Here is a 16015-nt window from a genome sequence, read left to right on the forward strand (position 1 = left end):
ATTTATAATTTAATTATTAAATCTAAAATTAAAATTTTTAGATCAATCACGAACTGCAAGGTTATCCTGCTGTAAGGTTTATCCCTTACAGTGCAAAGGTTATCCTAGTTCGTGTAGATCTATCTTTAATCATAAATTTGTTAGATATGATCTAAATTAAATTTATGATTTATTAGATTTAAAAGATATTTAAATTTAAAATAAAATCTCTTTGTTAATATAACTTGTGCAAAGAACCATCATATTTTTGTCTGAAAAATTTGCGCAGTTTAAAGTTGAAATTGTTTCAATTACATGAACCTGTTTAAATTAGATCTAAAGTAGTTTCATATTTATTTCATTTGCATCTTGATTATGAATTAAACATGCAACTTGATTGGTGAAATCATATTGTAAAATTATTTTACAAATATGAAAATTATTTTTAAAAAGCCGAACCCCAACCCTCAACCCAAAACTTAATTGAGAATTAAGAAGTTGTTTTGATTAGATTCTAGGATTGTGAATTGAAGAACCTAAGACACAAACCATAACACATTAGGTTAATAGGTTAGTGGAAATTAGGTCCATTAATTGGGTTAGACCTAATGTTAGATTAAAAATGGACTTAATGAGAGAATTGACTAAATCTAATCAATTGTTGTCTTAGATTAGGTCAAAGATTCTCTAGATCAATTATAATAGTTGTAGTTGGTCAAGTCCATGTCTTTAACGAGAACTAAATGGACTTGATTCTTGGCTAAGCGATCTAGCACGAACTGTTAGGTTGATCCAATCAAAACTAATTAAACCTGTTGGTGTCTAAGGTAAACCAGACCAGTGGTTTTTAATCGGGAGCCCGCTTACCTGACCATTTCTAATGGTGTCTAAGGCAGGCTTTGGCAGACCCTCCCACCGATCGAACTTACCTGGCCTCTTGGTGAAATTATATTTTGATTGGATCACTTGACTATTTGAGCTGACCCATGTCAGCTAGGTAAATTAGTGTAACTGATTTAGGTGCTCCTAGACCAGCCCTTTTAATGGTCTCCCTTAAGCTGACTTGATGAAGCCAGTGGGAGGATCATGTTAAGCTGGTTCATCTGACCTCATCCTCTAAATCAATTAAATCTTCTAAAATTATTTGGTCTTTAAAATAAATAGTTATGGTGATAACTAGATCATAGCCTTCCATTAAGTGGATGATAATGAGTCCATCAGTTGGATAATCATTGGAGGCCCAAAGGCCTGGTGCTTATCGACTGATGGATTTGTCATTCATAATATGATTTCTTAACTACATCTTTCTAAATGGTGGTTAGGTTAGCCAACTAAAGTTGGTTCTAATTATTCATTGGCTAGATGGGCCAAGTATGGTCATGTTAATGGTTGGACCTAACCAGACCTTTTCAGTGGAGGCCAAAGCCTACTGATTAGGGACTGGGGCAAAATTAAAATTATTAGAAATTGTTTAGAGAAACAATTGGTTATGAACCTACCCTTAAATGTACATGGGTTAGCCAACCAAAGTTGGGCTTGTGTGCAGTCTAAGTGGATTCTAGTATCCACTAAAAAATTAGGGTAATTTCTCGAATTGGAGGTAGAGGCTACCAATTTGAATAAAATAACGGGAGAAACCTTTTGATTAAAGTCCAAATCTTTAGGTTTAATGAATCAATTACTAATTAGGTTATGATTTTTCTTTGTGCAGATATGGCCACTTCCCTATCGCTCCGATCATTGTTGGACAATGATAAGTTGGTGGGACCCAACTTCGGTAGCTGGTATCGAAAGTTGAAGATAGTTCTGAAGCATGAACGGATCCTATATGTGATAACGGATCCTACACCTGAGAAGCCAGCTGCCAATGCACATGGAACAGTTAGAGATACTTACCAGAAGTGGCTCAGTGATCAGACCACGGTGTGCTGCATCATGCTGGCTGCCATGAGCAACGAGTTCAGTCGCAGATTTGAGATGGCTCAGTCAAAGGACATGCTTCAAGTGTTGGAGGATGCCTTTGGCACACTCAATGACGTGAAGAGGCACAAGACTAGTTGTGCCATCTTTAATGCCAAAATGCGAGATGGTGCCTCTGTCACTGATCATCTATTGTACATAATCGAGCTGATGGAGCATTTGAGCAAGCTTGACTTTTCCTTGCATGAGCAGCTTGAAAAAGATGTAATACTGAACTTGCTACCCAAGTCTTATCTCCCATTCCTCACTCATTATAGAATGACAAAGCCTGAAGTCAACTACCACGGGTTACTGAGGTTGCTTTAGAACTTTGAGAAGGATCACCAACTCTACAAGGAGTCAGTGAACTTAGTGGGAGGTTCGTCTTCTGGTTCTCAACCCTTTGAGAAAGGAAAGAAGAACAAGAAGAAGAAAATGAAGAAGGTACAAGTTTAGGTTGGGACATCAGTGCAGGGTCAGACCAAAAAGATCAAGCCCGATAAGAGACAAACTGAATGCTTCTTTTGTAAGAAGCGGGGGCACTGAAAGAGGATCTGTCCTCAGTACATTGCCTCCCTAGATCCGAATAGGCAGAGAAAGCAGCAAGCTGTTGCTGGGTAAGGTATTTATATGATTACTCCTTGCAATTTCTCTATTTATGATATAACTGACTAGGTATTAGATACTGGTAGCCCCTACCATATTTGTAATTCGTTGCAGGGGTTGCAGGTCACTAGGAGATTCGAGCAAGGCGAGAGGTTCTTGAATGTTGGAGATGGAAGACTAGTTCTAGTTCTAGCATTAAGAATCTTGAAACTTGTATTTGAGTCCCATACCATTGTTCTTAATGATTATCATTTCTGTCCCAGTTTCTTTTTAAACGTTATTTCTGTAGGCCTTCTGGCCAAAAATGATTATGAAATTTTAATAAAGAAACAAGTTTGTAATATCATTATGAATGATGTTACTATTTTTTGTGGATATTTGAACAATGGTGTGTATATGTTATCACAACTTATTAATATAGTTTATTCTACTGACAAGCACCCTAGATTAGATAGTATGTCAGATATCTACTTATGGCACTATAGGCTAGGTCATATAAACAAGAACAGAATAAACAGGTTGACTCGAGAGAAAATTCTCGAAGTCAGTGATTGTGAATCACTTCCAATTTGTGAGTCCTGTCTTCTTGATAAAATGATCAAATCATCTTTTACTGAAAAAGGTGAGAAAGCTACTGAGCTCTTGGACCTAGTACATACTGATGTATGTGGGCCCATGAGCACAAGTGCTAGAGATGGATATTTCTATTTCATTACTTTCACAAATGATCTATCCAGATATGGATATGTCTATCTGATGAAACATAAGTCAGATTCATTTGAAATGTTCAAACGATTCCGAAGTGAAGTAGAAAAATAAACTGGGAAGAGTATTAAAACTCTTCGATCTGACTGAGGAGGAGAATACCTTTTCGGTGAGATTCTCACATACCTAGAAGAGAATAGAATTCTCTCCCAATGGACTCCTCCAGGAATACCACAGCATAATGGTGTGTTTGAAAGGAGAAATCGGACTTTGTTAGACATGATCCGATCCATGATGGGTTTTGCCAGCTTACCGATATCCTTCTGGGGATATGTACTTGAATCGACTTGTTATCTATTAAATAGGATTCCAAGTAAGTCTGTAATTAAGACTCCATATGAGATATGGACAGGACGTAAGCCAGCACTTTCACACCTTAGGATCTGGGGGTGCCCGGCCTATGTCAAATGGTCTGTTACAGATAAACTCGGACCTAGGTCTGACAAATGCACATTCATAGGGTACCCAAAGAGATCAAAGAATATTTTTTCTACCATGCTGATGAACAAAAGGTGTTCGTTAGCCTTAAAGCAATCTTTTTAGAAAAAGAGTTCCTTGGTGAAGGAACCGTTGCTTCTAAGGTTGAACTTGATGAAGTTCAATAGGTAGAAGGACCGACACTAATAGCTGAACCTGAGTCGGATTTGATTAGATCAGATTCGGAGCCCAATGTATCTGCACCATTAAGGCTATTCGGTAGAGTACCGCATCAGCCGGACGGATACTACGATTTCTTGATCCGAGATGGTGATCCCATCGAACTCGATGAGACAATGAGGATCCGATCATCTATATGGATGCAATACAGAGATCCGATTCTAAAAAATGGCTTGAAGCCATGAAATCCGAAATGAAGTCCATGAAGGTCAATGATGTATGGACATTGGTTGACCCACCTAAAGGGGCTAAACCCATTGGGTGTAAATGGGTCTTCAAAAGAAAGAGGGGCGCAGATGGAAAGGTGGAGACTTATAAAGCTCATCTGGTTGCCAAGGAGTATCGTCAACGTTATGGTATTGACTATGATGAGATGTTTTCCTCTGTGGCAATGCTCAAATCTATTCGGAAAATGCTTGCAATAGCTGCCCATCTGGATTATGAGATCTAGCAGATGGATGTAAAGACAGCTTTTTTGAATGGAGAGCTGATCGAAGAGGTATATATGATACAACCTGAGGGATTTACATCCACAGATGAGTCCAAGATGTGCAAGCTTCAGAGATCCATTTATGGATTGAAGCAAGCTTTTCGGAGTCGGAACATGCATTTTGACAAGGTGATCAAAACGTATGGCTTCGTTAAGAACAGAGAAGAGCCCTGCATCTATAAATGGGCAAATGGTTCAGTTGTGATATTCCTTATCTTGTACATGGATGACATTCTCTTAATAAAAAATGACATCCCCACACTACATGGAATAAAAATTTGGTTGTCATCGTAGTTCTCCATGAAGGACTTGGGTGAAGCATCCTATATTCTAGGGATGAAGATCTATAGGGATAGATCTAAAAGGATGCTTGGGTTATCCCAGTCCACATATATAGACACTGTGCTAAAGAGGTTCAGCATGGAGAATTTCAAGAAGGGCTATCTACCGATAGGCCATGAAATTTCTCTCTCTAAGAAGGATTGTCTGACAACTTCTGAAGAGAGAGAGCGTATGAGTAGAGTCCCATATGCTTCGACCGTGGGATCTATCATATACGCCATGACATGTACAAGGCCAGATGTGACATACTCACTAGGAGTAGTGAGTAGATACCAATCTGATCCTGGAGAAAACCATTGGAAAGTGGTTAAAACCATCCTTAAGTATTTGAGAAATACTAAGGACCAATGGTTGGTTTATGGCGAGTTAGATCTGAAACTTGTGAGGTTCACAGACTCCAACTTTCAATCTGACCATGATGACAGCAGAAGCATATTGGGTTATATCTTTATTCTGAATGGTGGAGCCATCTGCTGGAAGAGTTCCAAGCAGCATACTATGGCAGACTCTGTTTGTGAGGCGGAGTACATCGCAGCATTGGATGCCATGAAGAAAGCTGTGTGGCTGAGAAAATTCATCATCGAGCTCGAAGTAGCACCCTCCCTCGATGGTCCGATCTTGCTCTACTGCAACAGCACTGGTGCCATAGCTCAGGCGAAGGAACCCAAAGCACACCAGTGGACGAAGCATATTTTGCACCACTTCCATCTGATCGGGAGATCATGGATCGAGGTGACGTCGACCTTCAGAAGATCGACGGAAAGGAGAACCTGGCCGACCCCTTCACTAAAGCCCTGGCGATAAAGGAGTTCGACAATCATAAGTCGAAGATGGGTATTAGATACTGTGCCGAGTGGCTTTAGGACAAGTGGAAGTTGTTGGAAAATATGTTCCAAAAGCCAATCATCAATCTGTTGATGGTTTAGCAACCAAGTATTATAATTGATTTGTTAATAAATAAAATATATTTTTGATATTTTTATCTTAGTTTTCATCTTCTAACGAACTCCGTTGTTATGATGAAGTCCTTAGGACTATTTAAGTTCGATAAAGAGAGGATTTATCGATTAGTCCTTAAAATTATTCATGATCAAATGATAGGTTGTTAATAAGGACGACAGCTTCTATCGAGCATAGGTCGCTATAGGCCATATGGGTTGGTTGTCCTCTTAACCAAAGAGTGTGTGTAGTGAAATTTCAGTGCAGGGATAAAATGGTAATTTTAAAACTTTTTCAAAATTATAATTTTATAGTAAAAATTATTAATTAATCTAATTAATTAATATGTATTAATCTTACACAAGGATCTAAATATGATATATATAGCATACATTTAAATTTAAAATTTAAACTTCTACAGTAAACGTTTTACTGTTATGTGTTCAGAATACATTATCTTCATGCAGGTAGTCAATCGCTGTAGTTTGATCATCGTTGGGATAGTCTGATCATCGTAATATAGCCACACAGTGTGTCTAGCCTTCACAGATCATCCACACGGAGCTTCCGATCTGATCGGCTCCTCACGAATGCTAGTTCATCGCAGAACCCTTTGGACGGCTGATGCTGATCGAACTCCTTCGATCGGTGTCTATCGATTCTTTGGATACTCCAGATCATCAGTAGAGATAGTAGAGAGGTTGATGAAGCTCTCTCTAAAGTTTGGTGGGCTCACGACACTTGTAGCTCACCTTTTCACTTCCCGAACCCTAGGCAGAAACCCTAGGAAACTCACAGAAAACCCTGCGCCCACTTTCTTTCTTTTCTTTTCTCTCGGAAGTTTTTTGAACTTTGATCTCACGCACAAGGCCTTCTCACACCACACTTTCTTTCTCAGATAAGATCTTATGCATGCCCCACCTTCTCATCTTTTTAAAAATAGTGCAAGATGCATCTTTTCAGTATTTTCACCGTGTGAGAGGATAAAGCTAGGTGATTGCTCACTTGAATTCAAATCGAATTTGAATTCAAATACCAACTCTCGGGAGAAGACAGACACCGACAGAACTTTCAGGCAGAATGAGACTCCTAAAGGCAGAAGGGCGGGTTTAAATAGACCTTGGGTCCGGCACTATAATGATTGCGGATCTCCCTAGGCCGACCCATGCTCGCCACGTGTCCCACTCGCCACAGCAGGCGGGTAAAAGCGGCTGACAGCTGACAAAGCCATTACTGCATCGTACCTGGGCCAACGCTCCAGCGAGAATTTCGAAAGGTCCCTTTGGATCGTCTAGATTTGAAAAGACTCCAGCACGCGTGCATTAAATGCCAGAATATCTGAAGACGATCATCCACGGGATTCAAGGGGACAACTTCGACTGTAAAAATTTCTCTGTACTTCCTTCATTTGAAACTCGAACTCGAAAGTAGGGAGACTGGTGTTGGGTATAAAATACCCCCCAGCCGAAGTTCGTGACAGGAGTGACCCTCCAGGGATTCTACCGACGTTTGACCTTCGACGACATCTTTCCGAACCTCTCCGGCAGCCCAGCCTCCGCAACGTTCTCAAGCTCTGCCGACAGATAAACCCCCACCAGTGTAGATCGGATTCTCCATGATGGGCGGACTCCACCCAAGTTTCAACAGTGGTCGACCACCTGCTAGACTTCATCCGGACTCCTACGGGAGCCGGACTTCGTCCCTGACTTCAACTGCAGGAAGACTTCATCCGGACTCCTACGGGAGCCGGACTTCGTCCCCGACTTCAACTGTAGGTAGACTTCATCCGGACTCCTACGGGAGCCGGACTTCGTCCCTGACTTCAATTCAGGTAGCTTCATCCAGACTCCTACGGGAGCCGACTTCGTCCCTGACTTCAATTACAGGTAGCTTCATCCGGACTCCTACGGGAGTCGGACTTCGTCCCTGACTTTAACTGCAGGTAGACTTCATCCGGACTCCTATGGGAGTCGGACTTCATCCCCGACTTCAACTGCAGGAAGACTTCATCCGGACTCCTACGGAGCCGAACTTCGTCCCCGACTTCAACTGCAGGAAGACTTCATCCGGACTCCTACGGGAGCTGGATCTTCAATTGCTGCAGCTCGGCCTTCCCCTCCCCAAGGGTGACAGATAGCTCTTCTACGGTTCTTCTCTGGGATTGGAGTTCGTCAGAATCCCGAACAGGAGCAAACTGAGCTCCTTTGGCTAGCTGCCTTTGAAGGCGGGCAACTTTATCGGTCGCCATCCTGAGCTTCCCTCTATAGTCGTCCACCTACTTGCACCAGTCGGTCCGATACTTGTTATAGCTCACCTCGGCATCCTGGAGCTGTTGCTGAAGGTCGGAGAGCTTCTTCGACCATTCCCGATCGCAGTCGGCCTGAGTCAAAAGCCGGGATGAGCTTCCTTCCAACTGGCTAATCCTCTCCTGCACAGCCGACAGCTCCACTCTGAGAGAGCTGATCTTGGTAGCTTGGGCCCAAGATCGATCGTTGGCGTGCTTCTTATATTCCTCGAGCTCCTTCGAAAAGTTTGCTTTCCTCCGACTGTACTCCATGATCCCCTTCACGTGGAGGTTCCGAAAGTAGGTGGCCTCCGCGGTGGCCTCAGAGTGACTCTCCCTCAATCTGCGAAGTTTGCCATCCATCTCCTTTGACCTTTTTGTTAAATGATAAACTTCCTTCTTCAGACGTTGGATCATGGACTTCAGTAGAATTCCCTGTGGCAAGGGAAGCACTTCGGCAGGGCACTGCCATCGGGAGACAAAAGCGTCAAGGCGCGTCTCATGGCAGAGAAAAAAAAGAGGGGGAAGGAGAGTGGAGAAGCCCTCCATAAGAAGAAACCCAATTTTATTGATTGAATGTTTCTTAAAGACAGAAGGGAAAAGAAAAATTGCAATAAAAGAAAAATACAAAGTCAGAGGTCTCAGACCTCTAAAATAGGAGTTGGAGAGCTTGGTGTTCTTGGAAGGGGTGCTGCAGTGGCAGTGGCAGTGGGAGAGGGCCTGGCTTCATCTTCAGATGCCTCGTCTAAGAAGCTGAGGTCGAGCTCGAGAAATTTCTTGACCACCTTCTCTTGACAGAGCTCGAATCCTTTGATGAATGCTTCTTGATCAAGCTTGACGTTCAGGTCCCTCATCTCCGCAGAGGCCTTGAACTCCTCCACTGCTAGGATCCTGGCCTCCGAGATCAGAATGAAATCTGCTCCATCAAATTTACGACCTCGGCCTCCGCCTTCCTCACCATCTCCTTTGAGGTCTGCTTTTCTTTCTCGAGGACCTCTTGGAGGTTGGCTAGCTCGACAGCCTTTTCTTTGAGGCGGGTGGCCTCGGTCCGGTGACCCTCCTCCGCCTGGATGGCATCCCTCCTCGCCCGATTCATCGCCTCGATGTTGGCAAGGAGCTGGTGCCCGATCTACAAGGGTGGTTAGGAGGTCAGAATGAAAGTTGAAGAATTAATCAAACAAAAGTGTGAGGGGAAGAAGGAAAGTGAATCTGTTCACCTCAAGAAAGGATCCTAAGGAGTCCCAAACCTGCTGTTCGGGATCGACGTGAACAATCCTCTGGACGACTTCGGGCAGGATGCAGCCGTCGACCAGTCACTTTATCAGGTCCCTGTCATTAAAGGGATTCTCCCCCGGCTCTTCTTTAGAATCGTGGGACTCTCCGATGGTGGCTCGACGGCTACTCATCCTGCGGGCCACCGACTTCCTTCTCCTCCCCCTCTCAACCCCTGGCACCTCCTCGAAGCGGGCCCTCGAAGCGGGAGCCTCAGCGGGGGAGCTCCGTGAAGAGGCCCGGGGAGCTGGAGGTTCGGCGTCTGAAGGAATGTCGACCGCGAGGGCCGCCTGGGCAGGCATGACCGAGCTCGTCTCCTCCATTCTGGCCTTCTTTGCCGATTCGGAGGCTGCGACGCCTTTTCTTTTGTGAGTCTTGAGGCCCCTAGCGAGCATCCGTGCTGCTTCGATGTCCATTCCTAAAAAAAAAGAAAAGAAAAGAAACAAAAAAAAAAGATCAGTGATGGGGTGAAAAAGGAAGAAGTGACAAGCAAAAAAAAAAAAAAAGAGAGAAGCAGAGTAGGAGAAAAGAAGAGGAAAGAAAAGATGAGATACTCGCAGGATCCAGGGAGCTCAAGCCAATGTTGAACAAAAGCTGCTCCTTCAGAAGGTTGGGAAGGGAAGGAGTTGAATAACTAAGAAGCTTCCGGGCGGTTTGAAGGTTGTCCTTCCCCAGGCTAGGAGTCCGACGGACAGAGTCCCTCAGAGAGCCCCAAGGGGGCAATCCCAACCTCAAGGTCGGGCATTGGACGAAGAGGTACTTTTCCTTCCAGTTATGGATTGAAGAGGGAGCACCTTTCAGCAACCCCTTCTTGCCAAACTGGGGGGAGAAATACCACCAGTCCTTTGCCGAGGGGTGGCGCTTGAAGGTATAAAAATACCTAAACAAAGAAAGAGATGGCTGAACTTCGACTACGTGGCAAAGGGAGAGGAACCCTATCAGAAACCTAAAGGAATTCGGTGCGACTGAAGCTAAGGAAATATCTAAAAATAGAAAAGAGCGACGACGAAGGGCGGAAGTGGAAGACGGAGCCCAGCACGAAAGGCCTCCTGATACAAGTAGAAATGACCGGGTGGGGGGTGCTAGCCCGGTCGGCGGGACCAGGAAGCTCCAGATCATACTCCGGAGAAACTCCATACTGAACCCTTATCAGTAAAAGTTCATCCAGAGTCAGAGAATAAGGAATGGCACCCGACGCGAAAATCGGGCGAGGCCCAGCCCTAGATGAGGGTTCGTCTATAGTATGAGGGTTCTGGGGGGCTGAGGCGGACGAACTCCTGGAACCACTAGAGACGGAGGTACCAGAAGACATTTCAAACAGGGACCCTAAATATCCTGGAGAAATCAAGCGAAATAAGAGGCGAAAGGTTCGCGGGGGACCAAACCAGGGAAATGCGGTGGAAGGAAAATGGAGGAGAAAGGGCACCTAGATGGCAAGAAAAGAAACGAAAGTTCCAGGACTAGCCTAGGTCGCTCCGAAGGATGCAGAGGTGCGAGGACAGGGATGACTCGAAGAACGCTCAGGGCCAAGGTGGACACCAAGGAGGGTCAGAGCTCTAGGGGAAAAGACAGACACCGACAGAACTTTCAGACGGAATAAGACTCCTGAAGGCAGAAGGGCGGGTTTAAATAGACCCTGGGATCCGGCGCTATAATGATCGTGGATCTCTCCAGGCTGACCCATGCTCTCCATGTGTCCCACTCGCCACAGCAGGCAGCTAAAAGTGGCTGACAGCTGACAAAGTCATTACTGTGCCGTACTTGGGCCAACGCTCCATCGAGAATTCTGAAAGGTCCCTTCGGATCACCTCGATTTGAAAAGACTCCAGCACGCGTGCATTAAATGCCAGAATATCTGAGGACGATCGTGCACGGGATTCAAGGGGACAACTTCGGCTGTGAAAATTTTTCTGTACTTCCTTCATTCGAAACTCGAACTCGAAAGTAGGGAGACTGGTGTTGGGTATAAAATACCCCCCAGCTGAAGTACATGACAGGAGTGACCCTCCAGGGATTCTACCGACGTTCGACCTTCGACGACATCTTTCCGAACCTCTCCGACGGCTGAGCCTCCGCAACGTTCCCAAGCTCTGCCGACGGATAAACCCCCACCAGTGTAGACTGGATTCTCCATGATGGGCGGACTCCACCCAAGTTTCGATGGTGGTCGACCACCTGCTAGACTTCATCTGGACTCCTACGGGAGCCGGACTTCGTCCCTGACTTGAACTGCAGGAAGACTTCATCCGGACTCCTATGGAAGCTGGACTTCATCCCTGACTTCAACTGCAGGAAGACTTCACCCGGACTCCTACGGGAGCTGGACTTCGTCCCTGACTTCAACTGCAGGTAGACTTCATCCGGACTCCTACGGGAGCCGGACTTCATCCCCAACATCAACTGAAGGTAGACTTCATCCGAACTCCTACGGGAGCCGGACTTCATCCCCGACTTCAACTGTAGGTAGACTTCATCCAGACTCCTACGGGAGCCAGACTTCATCTCCGACTTCAACTGCAGGAAGACTTCATCCGGACTCCTACGGGAGCCGGACTTCGTCCTCGACTTCAACTGCAGGAAGACTTCATCCGGACTCCTATGGGAGCCAGACTTCATCCCTGACTTCAACTGCAGGAAGACTTCATCCGGACTCCTACGGGAGCCGGACTTTGTCCCCAACTTCAACTGCAGGAAGACTTCATCCGGACTCCTACGGGAGCCGGACTTCATCCCGGACTTCAACTGCAGGAAGACTTCATCCGGACTCCTACGGGAGCCGGACTTCATCCCCCAACTCCAACTGTAGGTAGACTTCAACCGGACTCCTACGGGAGCCGGACTTCGTCCCTAACTCCGGGTGCAGGAAGACTTCATCCGAACTCCTACGGGAGCCGGACTTCATCCCCAACTCCGGCTGCAGGAAGACTTCATCCGGACTCCTACGGGAGCCGGACTTCATCCCTGACTCCAACTGCAGGTAGACTTTGTTCGGGCTTCTACGGGAGCCGGACTTCCACCCCAAACTCCTGTTGCAGGTAGACCTCACCCCGAACTCCTACAAGGGCCGGACTCCGAGCTTCTACTGCAAGCGACCCACTCTGAGTTTCTGCTACAAACGATCTACTTCAAATTTCTACCACGAGCGGTCCGTGCCGGATTCCCACCGTAAGCCTTCACCCGAGCTTCCATTATGGACGAATTCCTTTCAGATTTCTGTTGCAGACAGGCCTGGACCCCCTGGCAGGCCTTAGTAATGGCCACGACTCTGCTCCACTTCCTGTGATGGATTCTACATGGCTCCATCACTCCCCGGCAAGCCACAGTAATGGCCACGACTCTGCTCCACTTCCTGCGATGGATCCCACACGGCTCTGTCACTCTCTGGCAGACCACAGTAATGGCCACGACTCTGCTCCACTTCCTGCGATGGATACAGCACGGTTCCTTCACCCTCTGGCAAGTTGCGACAATGGGCGCCGCTCCACTCCCCGCAACAGACTCCACATGGCAGGTCTCGATGATGGCCACGATTCCACTCCCCGCAATGACATCACTTCGATCCACGATATCTTGGATGAGATGGTAGCGGCGTAGAATATGCTTCGTCTGCTGGTGTGCCTTCGTTTCTTCACCTGAGCAATGGCTCCAGAGCTGTCACAATAGAGCAGAACTGGACCAACAAGGGAGGGTGCTACTCCGAGCTCGATGATGAATTTTCTCAGCCACACCACTTCTTTGGCAGCATCTGATACAGCGACATACTTTACCTCGCAAACTGAATCTGAATCAGCCACAATGTGCTGCTTGGAACTCTTCCAGCAGACAGCCCCACCATTAAGGGTAAAAATAAATTCGACACACTCTTGCTGTCATCATGATTAGACTGGAAACTAGAGTCTGTAAACCCTATAAGTCTCAAGTCTGATTCACCATAAACAAGCCACTGGTCCTTAGTATTTCTCAAATACTTCAGGATGGTTTTAACAATCTTCCAGTGATTCTCCCCTGGATCAGATTGGTATCTACTCACTATCTCTAATGAGTATGCCACATTTGGTCGTGTACATATCATGACATACATGATAGATCCCACTGCCGAAGCATATAGAATTCTACCCATACACTCTCTCTCTTGAGGTGTTGTCGGACAATCCCTCTTCGAAAGAGAAATTCCTTGGCTTATCGGTAGATAGCCTTTCTTAAAATTCTCCATGCTGAACCTCTTCAGCATTAGTATCAATGTACGTGGACTGGGATAAGCCAAGCAACCTTTTAGATCTATCCTTATAGATCCTCATCCCTAGGATGTAGGAAGCTTCTCCCAGATCCTTCATGGAGAACTGTGACGATAGCCAAATCTTTATTCCCTTTAATGTTGGGACATCATTCTCAATTAAGAGAATGTCATTCACATACAATACAAGAAATACCACTACTGGACCATTAGCCCACTTATAAATGCAGAGCTCTTCTCCGTTCTTAACGAAGCCATACGTCTTGATCGTCCTATCAAAAATATGTTCCAATTCCGGGATGCCTGCTTAAGTCCATAAATGGACTCTGTAGCCTGCACACCTTAGACTCATCTGTGGATATGAACCTTCAGGTTGTATCATATACACCTCTTCATCTAGCTCTCCATTTCGAAAAGCTGCCTTCACATCCATCTGCCAGATTTCATAGTCCAGATGGGTAGCTATTGCAAGCATAATCCGAATGGATTTGAGCATTGCCACAGGAGAAAATATCTCGTCATAGTCTATACCATAATGTTGACGATATCCCTTGGCAACCAAATGGGCTTTATAGGTCTCCACTTTTCCGTCTGTGCCCCTCTTCCTCTTGAAGACCCACTTACACCCGATGGGTTTTACTCTTTCGGATGGGTCAACCAATGTCCACACATCGTTGACCTTCATGGACTTCATTTTAGATTTCATGGCCTCTAGCCATTTCTCAGAGTCAGGTCTCTGCATTGTATCCATGTAGGTGATCGGATCCTCATCATTTTCATCAAGTTCGATAGGATCGTCGTCCCGGACCAAGAAACCATAGTATCTGTCCGGTTGACGTGGTACTCTAATAAATCGCCTTAAGGGTGCAGGAACAATAGGCTCTGGATCTGATCTAACCAAATCCGATTCAGGTTCAGCAACTTATATTGATTTTTTCACCTGTCGAACTTCCTCAAGTTCGACCTTAGAGGCAACAGTCCCTTCACCAAGGAACTCCTTTTCCAAAAAGATTGCCTTAAGACTGACAAACACCTTTTGCTCATCAGCTAGGTAGAAATAATATCTTTTGGTCTCTTTTGGGTAACTTATGAAATAACACTTGTCAGACCTAGGTCCAAGCTTGTCCGTAATTAAATATTTAACATAAGTCGGACACCCCCAAATCTTAAGGTGTGAGAGTACTGACTTACGTCCTATCCATATCTCATATGGTGTTTTGGTTACAGACTTACTCAGAACCCTATTTAGAAGGTAACAAGTCGATTTGAGCGCATATCTCCAGAGGGAGATCGGTAGACCAGCAAACTCCATCATGGATCGAACCATGTCCAACAAGGTCTGATTCTTCCTTTCAGACACATCATTATGCTGTGGTGTTCTAGGAGGAGTCCACTGAGAGAGAATCCCATTCTCCCAAGATATGTCAAAAACTCATTGGAAATGTATTCACCTCCTCGATCAGATCAAAAAATTTTAATACATTTTTTAGTTTGTTTTTCTATCTAATTTTGGAATAGTTTGAACATTTCAAACGACTCTGACTTATGCTTCATTAAGTAGACATACCCATACCTCGATAGGTCGTCTGTGAAGGTTATGAAGTAGAAATATCTACCTCTTGCACTTGAGCTCATAGGTCCACATACATCAGAATGTATCAGATCCAAGAGTTCACTGGCTCGCTCACCTTTTTCAGTAAAAGGTGATTTGGTCATCTTCCCAAGAAGATAGGACTCACAGGTTGGAAGTGATTCACAATCACCAACTTCAAGAATTCCTTCTTGAGCCAACCTGTTTATCCTGTTCTTATTGATATGACCTAGCCTACAGTGCCAAAGGTAGATTTCTGACATATTATCCATTCTAGGATATTTACCGGAGGTATGAACCACATTAACAGGATGTGATAGTAAGTAAATTTATTATTTAGTTGTCCAACAAACATTGTAACACCATTCAAAATGATATTGCAAACGTTTCTTTTTATTAAAAATTCATAACTGTACATGGCCAAAAGGTCTACAAAAATAATTTTAATAAAAAACTTGGATAATAGTGACATTCACTCATAATTACATTACGAGAGTTGATTACAAGGTTCATGATTCCTAAAGCTAGAACTGAAACTTTGCTTCCATCTCCAACGTTCAGGAACCTCTCGCCTTCATCAAATCTCCTACTGACTTACAAACCCTGCATCGAATTACAGATATGATAAGGGCTTCCGGTATCCAATACCCAGACAGTAGTATCACAAATAGAAAAGTTGCAAGGTGTTATCATATAATTACCTTGCTTCTTCTTCAGCTTGTTCGGGTCCGGGGAGGCAATGTATAGAGGATAGTTCCTCTTTCAGTGCCCCTGCTTCTTGCAAAAGAAGCATTCTGCCTGGCTCTAGTCGAGCTTGCACTTCTTGGTCTGACCTTGTGCAGACGTCCCAGCATGCGACTGCACCTTCTTATTCTTCTTCTTCTTGTTCTTCTTCCC

The sequence above is a fragment of the Elaeis guineensis genome, chromosome 9 (assembly GCF_000442705.2).
Source record: "Elaeis guineensis isolate ETL-2024a chromosome 9, EG11, whole genome shotgun sequence".
Lineage (NCBI taxonomy): Eukaryota > Viridiplantae > Streptophyta > Magnoliopsida > Arecales > Arecaceae > Elaeis > Elaeis guineensis.